An 8,200-nucleotide genomic window follows, 5' to 3' on the forward strand; every position below is an offset into this window, starting at 1 on the left:
TTACACAAGCAAGTGCTTTTCACAAGATCCCTTTAAAAAATGTGTTTATAATTCAGCCTTGACAACTTTTTGGAAGCAACCACTTTCAGACTGTTTTCATAGCAAAATCAGGGGAAGCACGCCTCCCAGTGCTGCAAGGCCCAGAGACTTACTCCCACGGTCGACCCGCTGCACTTCAGATCTTAGAGACGTCCCTGCTGCTGGATGTCTCCACAGTTGTGGGAAGCGAGGACATGGGAGATGCAAGTCCCAACAGTCTGCTTTTGAAGTTAGATCAAATATCAGTGGGATGAAGGTTTTGAGGTTTTAATTAGTTAGGATTTCTCCGTCTCGAAATGTACTCATACAGCGACAGTTTATATGGACAGTTTATGTAGGCAGCAATGCTCTGCAACATAATTGTATATCATTACAGAACAGTATTGGCTGGAAAACGTAAAAGTCTGTCCTTAAGGTGAAGTGTAAGAGAGTGGATTTCTTTGATAACGGTGTGTTTAAAAGCCTAAAATATGGAGCATGTCCCATTTATCCTGAGAGCTAACTGTGATGCTTTTGTTTGTGGCCCGAGGATTTGAAGATAACTGTTAACGATGGCAGGTGAAAGTACAGTCTGAAAGCTTGTCTCGGGCAAAGAGTATTATCTCTTTACAACACTCTTACACAACAGGCTGAGTGTATAACCCTTACCCCTGGGTGTCTGGCAGGTAGAGACAGTGTGGGCCAACTAGAGAAGTGGGACAGCTACGCATGAGGTAAGAGAGGAAGCAGGCCAAGAGGAAGGACCAGTGATCAAGATCAACTGGCAACATCCTTTAAAACTCTGTGCACTAAACCCTTCGGCTTGGAGCCATTCGAGAAGAAGCAGAGGATGAAGAAAACAACCTGCTTCCACTTCTGCAGCCTCAGACCTTCTTCCCAGACATTTGGACAAATAAACTGTATGATCTCTTTTGAAGAAAAGCACTCTGTATAGCTTGATCCACAAGCCTCATCGCAAAAATCAAATAAGGCTCATAGACAGAATATTATAATACATTAATCACACAAAAAAAACAGCAATTACAAGCTGCGTCAACATCATTGACTGAAGACTTTATTATGTATTCATTTGATATTTTATAACGTGTATATTGCCAATGTGTCAGAAAACAGTTGCTTATTTACAAACTAAATTTTTGCAGATAAACATTTGCTTTTTATTTGGGGTAATGTATGGGTCGACATAATGAATTTAAAGGTTAAAATCACTCTGTTAGTGCTGTATTTGTCTCTCTGACGAAACAATTATAATCTGGATCTTCAGCCGCTATGCGTTCACCCATGTGACGTCCGTATTATTTTCCGTGTTTGTAATGCTAAAGGACAGTTTGTTATAGTTTTTTTGATAGAGTTGGATATGTCAACAAAGACTTGCATCAAAAAATACTATGATCTGTAATACAGCAGCATGTCCCGAGTGACAAACAGAAAAGAAAGCATGCATTTGCCCCATAGGGCAAACATTGGAAAATGGATTAATGTGCTGGAAATAAGATAGCCGGGGCCCTAGATTCAATGCCAGATCAAGTCTAATAGGATACATAATTTTATACTGTAAAGAATTTCAATAGAGAGCCCACTGTGTTGGTCCAAAGTGTTCCTCTTAGGGCACTGTACATCCTACATGCTTTAACAGACAAAGAGTACACACAGATCCGACAGGGAATATCCACCAGTCTACTCTCCTCTATAGGAACACCTCGCCCAGAGCTGGTGTCTTCGCCAGTCACAGACCAGAGACGCCAGGCCTGCGCAATTATGGCAATTTTTTGATGACATCAGACCAGAAAATGAATGATTTAATTGAGCTGTCCATTTTTTCTGGATCATGGTGCAGGATGCAGAACCTGTAATAGAGCATGTCAAAACAGAGTGGGAGAATTGTTTAGACGTTCACATCTGCCGTTGGCTGGAAGGTCATTCCAGTTGGTTCGTCTGCTAATAATGACCACTGTTTGGCGTTGGCGCTCGCAAAAAGTAGGCTAAATCTCCTGGAGAGGTTGGACCACCCAAAGACTGTAAGAACATCCCTGTGCCTTCAGCTGTCTCAAAGTCTTTATTTACTGCCACACACACTCCAAATCTACCATATCCAAAACTGTTTTGGTGGGGGCACTATTTTAGGCTACTTTTGACCAAAATAACCGGTGGTGCCACCGTTAGACACAATCCAACCAAAATAAGTCAATGAATAACCTTACTAAAGCTGAATTACGCCCCAACAAAGAGATGTTTAACCCGATTCCTACAAAAAATACTGTTACTGTAAACTGATTTGCAGATTAGGAAGAGAATGATTCGGCCTATACAGTAGCTTCACAGTGAGCAGCACAAAGATTCATTTAAAGCTGGATTGGAATATGTAAAATATGCACTATAACTTTTCCACAACCGTCAATTACACATTGGCACACTGTACAGACACTGAGTCATTTGTATAGTGTGTCTGCAAAAAGATCCTGTGGTTCTTCCCAAGGCTGCGATTTGATCTCTGAGCTCTCTTCGTTTGTGCTTGAGCCACGACTTTATGCTGACAAACAAGTGCATAACCCTCATTTGGCATGAGAATAAAAGAAAGGAAAATTGTTTCAAAATATAGAACAAAATGAGGATGAAGATCAGCTCAAAATAATTGATAAAGCAGAGCTCCTACGCCAACAGCCCAGATAGGGTTAGTTTGTAAATCCCGTCTTACTCTCATTTCTTCTTCAACTGACCTCTAATCCAATTATAAGTTCAAAACCTGCAACATCTACCTTTCCTCTACTTATTAGCAGCTTTCTGAAGTGATTTAAGAGAAGCAGGAAATGCTGACTCAATGCTGAATGACCCAGTTAGTAGACATGTAAATCCACAGATGTTACACTTTGGCTCTTAGAAGTTGATTGAATTCAGATTTTGTTTGTATTCTTTTGTAAATGTGAGACCCTGAGTATCACCAATGGTTCTTGCAATTTAAAGGTGGTGGGAAGTAGTGGAGTACAAATACTTTGTTACTGTACTTAAGTACATGTTTCTGGTATGAGTACTTTACTCCACTACTTATTTTTCTGCCGACTTTTTACTTTGACTTCTCACATTTTTAACACAAATACACAGTAAAATCTGGAGTGTTAATTTAACATTCTGAGATAAGGAACATATGTTCACTGGCTCAGTGTTGAAATTGACTCTTTAAGTGTTCAATTAAGTGGGCGGTGTACATTTTCAAAACAGGCTCATTAATTTAGTTTTAATCTGCTCTTTGGTGGTGTGATCATTATTATTTAGAGTCATTGCGTGCCTATTGAACACAATCCATGAATCTATAATTTCCTGGTCTTCTCTGAACAAGAGGGATGAGAATGGCAGTTAGGGAGGAAGTGTAAGAGGCAGAGACAGGTGATGAAGTTAGCAACAATACTGAGAGCAGCGGCGATATTAATCTCCGTTGCTCTCTCACCCATGGCCATACAGTATCTGAGGGTGATGTTTGAAATGATCGGCATCAAAAGCGATTCCTGTCGATTAGTGGTTCAGGAAACAATTTTTACGCTGATGTTTTCAGCTATAATGTTACTTCATGCTAATTTGTTTGGTTTTCGAAGACACAGACACAAACACACACACACACACACACACACACACACACACACACACACACACACACACACACACACACACACACACACACACACACACACACACACACACACACACACACACACACACACACAAATACTGAGTTGGGTTGTTCATTAATTTATCCCACCATTTTAAATAAAGTTCACCATAATATAACTCACTTCAATTCAGTTTAAAAAAAAGCATTACCATAATAATTGTCATGTTGTTTCCAAGGAAGAGGTACCCTAAAGTCACCCTAAAATCTACAATGTAGGCGTTTATTTCCCCACTTTGTGGTAAATGGTTGTTGTTCAGTGTTGAAACATTCATTAGCTAACAATGACATCATTACAATTTGAAATATAAGGTCTTTAATGTTCTATTAATATAAAGTGGGGTCCAGTTACAAGTTTCTCTATGAAACAGCTGGTAGTTATGGGTACTTTTTACTTAGGCAAGGCAAGTTTATTTATATAGCACCTTTCAACACAATGCAATTCAAAGTGCTTTAAAAAAAATCAAAGACATAAAATGGCATTTAAGAACAGTCATTAAAAAGCAAAGATAATAAAATAAACATTAAAAGAAAAAATACATGAATAAAAGTTACAGTGCAGTTTAAGATGTGAATAGTTAGCAGCGGCAAAAAGAAAAGTCTTTAGCCTGGATTTAAAAGTAATAAGAGTTGCAGCGGACCTGCAGGTTTCTGGGAGTTTGTTCCAGATGTTTGGAGCATAATAACTGAACGCTGCTTCTCCATGTTTAGTTCTGACTCTGGGGACAGAAAGCTGACCAGTCCCTGAAGACCTGAGAGTTCTGGTTGGTTCATAATTTAGCCGGAGGTCAGAAATGTATTTTGGGCCTAAACCATTCAGTGCTTTATAAACCAGCAGCAGTATTTTGAAATCTATTATTTGACACACAGGAAGCCAGTGTAAAGATTTTAGAACAGGAGTGATGTGATCCACTTTCTTAGTGTTAGTGAGGACTCGAGCAGCAGCGCTCTGAATCAGCTGCAGCTTTCTAATAGATTTTTTAGTGAGACCTGTGAAGACACCATTGCAGTAGTCGAGTCTACTGAAGATAAAAGCACTACTTAAGTACACTTAAGTATATTTCGAAGCCCATACTTGTACTTGAGTAAAGAAGTTTAGTCAGTACTTTTACTTTTACCAGAGTATTTTTAAACACGAGTATCTGTACTTCTACTTGAGTAAAAGATGTGTGTACTTTTGCCATTGAATTTAAAGACAACCACACGAAAACTATAAAGTACATATACGATCAAATGGAAACTTTGACCTCAGCGTAGCAAGAGTGAAAATATTTATAGTCCCTTTTCTTGGAATGCACAGAGGCACTACAGGTTTCGAACATCCATAAAGCAAAGTATTCACAAGTGTCTTGTGGAAGTATACAACTTTAACAATTGATCTACAAGACTTCACAACAAATTGAAAGTTCCTCACCGAAAGGCTTGGAGAATTCACTGCAAGCACTTCCTCTGGCCTCTTATGGTAGACTGAAAATCTGAAAAAATAATAGGTTAACAGTCAAGTCTTCGTCACGTCTGAGTGGATAACCCCAGTGATGTCATCAGGGTCAATGTTGAAAGAAGTGAAAAAATCTTTTTAGGTGATTTTAACTCAAAAACTCATATATTGTTGCACAACCTTTAAAAGGGGACAAAGCACACATATATTCTTGTGCAGCTGATCAAACCTATTAACTGATGCTGCTTCTCACTTGCTCACAGAATGGGAAAAAAGGTATTTTATTTGTTTTGACTTACACTTTTCGAGAGATGGGACTTAGGAGGATATTTCATATAACGCTCTGTGAAAACTTCCCTCAGATGTTGCTTTGGGCTATAGCTGTGTATTTCTTGGTAAAAAATAATCATTTTGAAAAGGTTTATTTGTGCCGGATTAAGGTTTATTTAATTACAGTTCTGCACATCAATGGTGAATAATACATTGTGCCTTCATAGCTTTGGGCTTTGGCAAAAAGGAAAATGGACTCTGGTTTGTTGTCCATTTACTGTCCATATCTTCCCCTTTCTGGTTCCATGTGGGAGGTAGTGGAAAGAGTGAGATCAGGCGTTGCCATAGACCAAAGGATTCAGACTTTAACAAAAATATGATTTGTTCATTGTTATGGTTTGGTATTTTGATTGGCCATGGATTCCTTCACACCTATGAGAGGAGGCTCTGTGTGTCTGGAGGTTTAGACAAGAAGAGGAGCTCGATGAGTCCCAAGGTAAACTGGACAAAGAGTTACACAAAACTGTCTCCCCTCCTATTTGGGGTTGTAACATAGAAAAATGTTGTATAGAGATAAGTAAATATATTAATATATTAGTTTTTTTACGTCTGTTTCCATGCATGTCTGTGTCTTGTGTTGTAATAAACTTTATCTTCACCAAGTAGAACTGTGGCTCATCGAGTTATGAGATTGATCTGAAGTACAAGATTTCCACAACAGGCACAAAACAAAAATAAACATCCAACAGAAAGAAAATCAGTTTATGGAAGGAAAAAATAAGCAGGAGGGGCTATCCAAACATCTTTCAGAAGTGTTTGTTTCAAGTTTGTGGAGGATTTATTACTACCACATGAGACTGTTTCCAGCCCACAGGAAACAGGGATTTTTTGTCCAAGAGTTGCAGTGAAAAAGGACTCCTGATGGCCTTGGACGGTCAACCCAAGGTCAAAAGGAGCAGACTTGTAAATGCTTGGGTGATGTCGTGATCAAGAGGTCTCGAGTGATGATGTCAGGATATAGACTAATGCTTTACATGTGCACGTCTCTGTTAAAGAGAGTAAATGCATGCTGTGGATGTGTTTCATGTCTCCTGGGGGATGGATGATGTATATATTTGTTTCTGGTTCAGTTCCCTGACAGCACACAGATACTCTCTGTCCATGTGGGGTCCGTGCAGTTAAAACGTCTCCAGGCAGAAGACTTGTCTCAGCTGAGGACAGGATGCCTTAGCTCATCTGGCTCAGCTTCCTGCAGGCAGGTCACACTGCAACAACGTATGCTTTAAATCGTCCTTTTCAGCTGTTTGTTTTGTTAACCATTGATGGCTGATTTGAAGATTGCTTTATGTAACCTTAAAGACAAGTCAGGTTTTCTGTTTAAAGAAACAATCAGATGACAGAAACTGAGGACAGTCTTCAGATATCCAAAACATTTATATTTTCACTATCAACCTAATGTGGAAAAAGCTTCAATAATGACAAAATGTATTTGTTTGTCACAGATGTTTTTTTTTTACATTCTTCACATCCTCACACAACTTCAAACAGATTGAAGGTTAAGCTTGGATGCATGTTGTCAGTGAAACACATACATTAGGTAAGGATAGCAATATACCAGGGAAAGAATATTTAGCAAATAACATGGGGCCAAAGATGGAGCCTTGGGGAACACCACAGGAGATAGTAGCAGGTATACTGTTAGAAAAATCACTTATCTTTGAATGCTACTGAAAATAATTAACAACTTCATACTGACGCCAGAAACAGATCAGTAAATAAAGACCTATGATTCCTTTGACATGTTGACCCACATTGCAAACACTTAAAACACAAAAACACACAGCTTTATTCTGTTATTAAAATCAAGTGAATTTTTCATGAAAATACTGCAGAAAACTAACTGCAGAGCACATTGTGAGCAGCCTGACTGGAGTACATTGAGGCCTCAGGGCTCTGTGTCCTTACTGTAAGATGTCCAAATGTGGTCATTTTATCCTGGGGTAAAGAAGAGGCTTGTATTCAAAGTTGAGGTTAACATTGGTTGTTCCAAATCTGCACGTTCTGATGCTTCCCTTCTGGCCGTAATTCAATTGAGAAAATAGAGAGCCCAAAGCATACATCACACTGAATAAACACACAATCCAAGATTTAAATATAAAATCTTTGTATTAATAAGAAAATACCACCTCAGTGAGGGATTCGAAAATAAAAGTGAATGAAAAGTTAACAAGGCCTTCATCACATGAAGGAACATTTAGTTTGTATCATTATTCCTGCTGCCTGGGACATGCCTATTAACAATAAACATTACAACTTTTTACAAGATTTTATGAGAAAATGAAAAAGTGATGTTTTATATCTCAATATAAAAACTGACTGACAGTATACAATAATTAAAATTATCAACAGAACAGCTTGAACACCATGGTAATTACGTGCATGTAAGTTTAACAAGCATTTTTTAATGCTTGGAACTGCATTGGGGTGACATTCATTGTGTTCGTGCTACGAACCGGAAAAGTCTTCAACTTGGGATTTAACTATTTCATGCAATCAGAGATAAAGTATTCCCCAAGGATAAACATTTGGTTTGGATCAGTTATCCTATTATTTCTGTTTAAATTTGATTCAAGTGAATCATGTGATTATCGAAAAGCACCTGGAATTAATTATTCTCTTGATGTTGACTGCCAATTGTGTCATTTATGGCCACTTGTAAACATGGATTCATCTCTAAGTTCTAATTTAATAAATAAATATGGTGCACATAACAGATAGTCTGTCAGCTATGC

The sequence above is a fragment of the Notothenia rossii genome, assembly GCF_949606895.1.
Source record: "Notothenia rossii genome assembly, chromosome: 7".
NCBI lineage: Eukaryota > Metazoa > Chordata > Actinopteri > Perciformes > Nototheniidae > Notothenia > Notothenia rossii.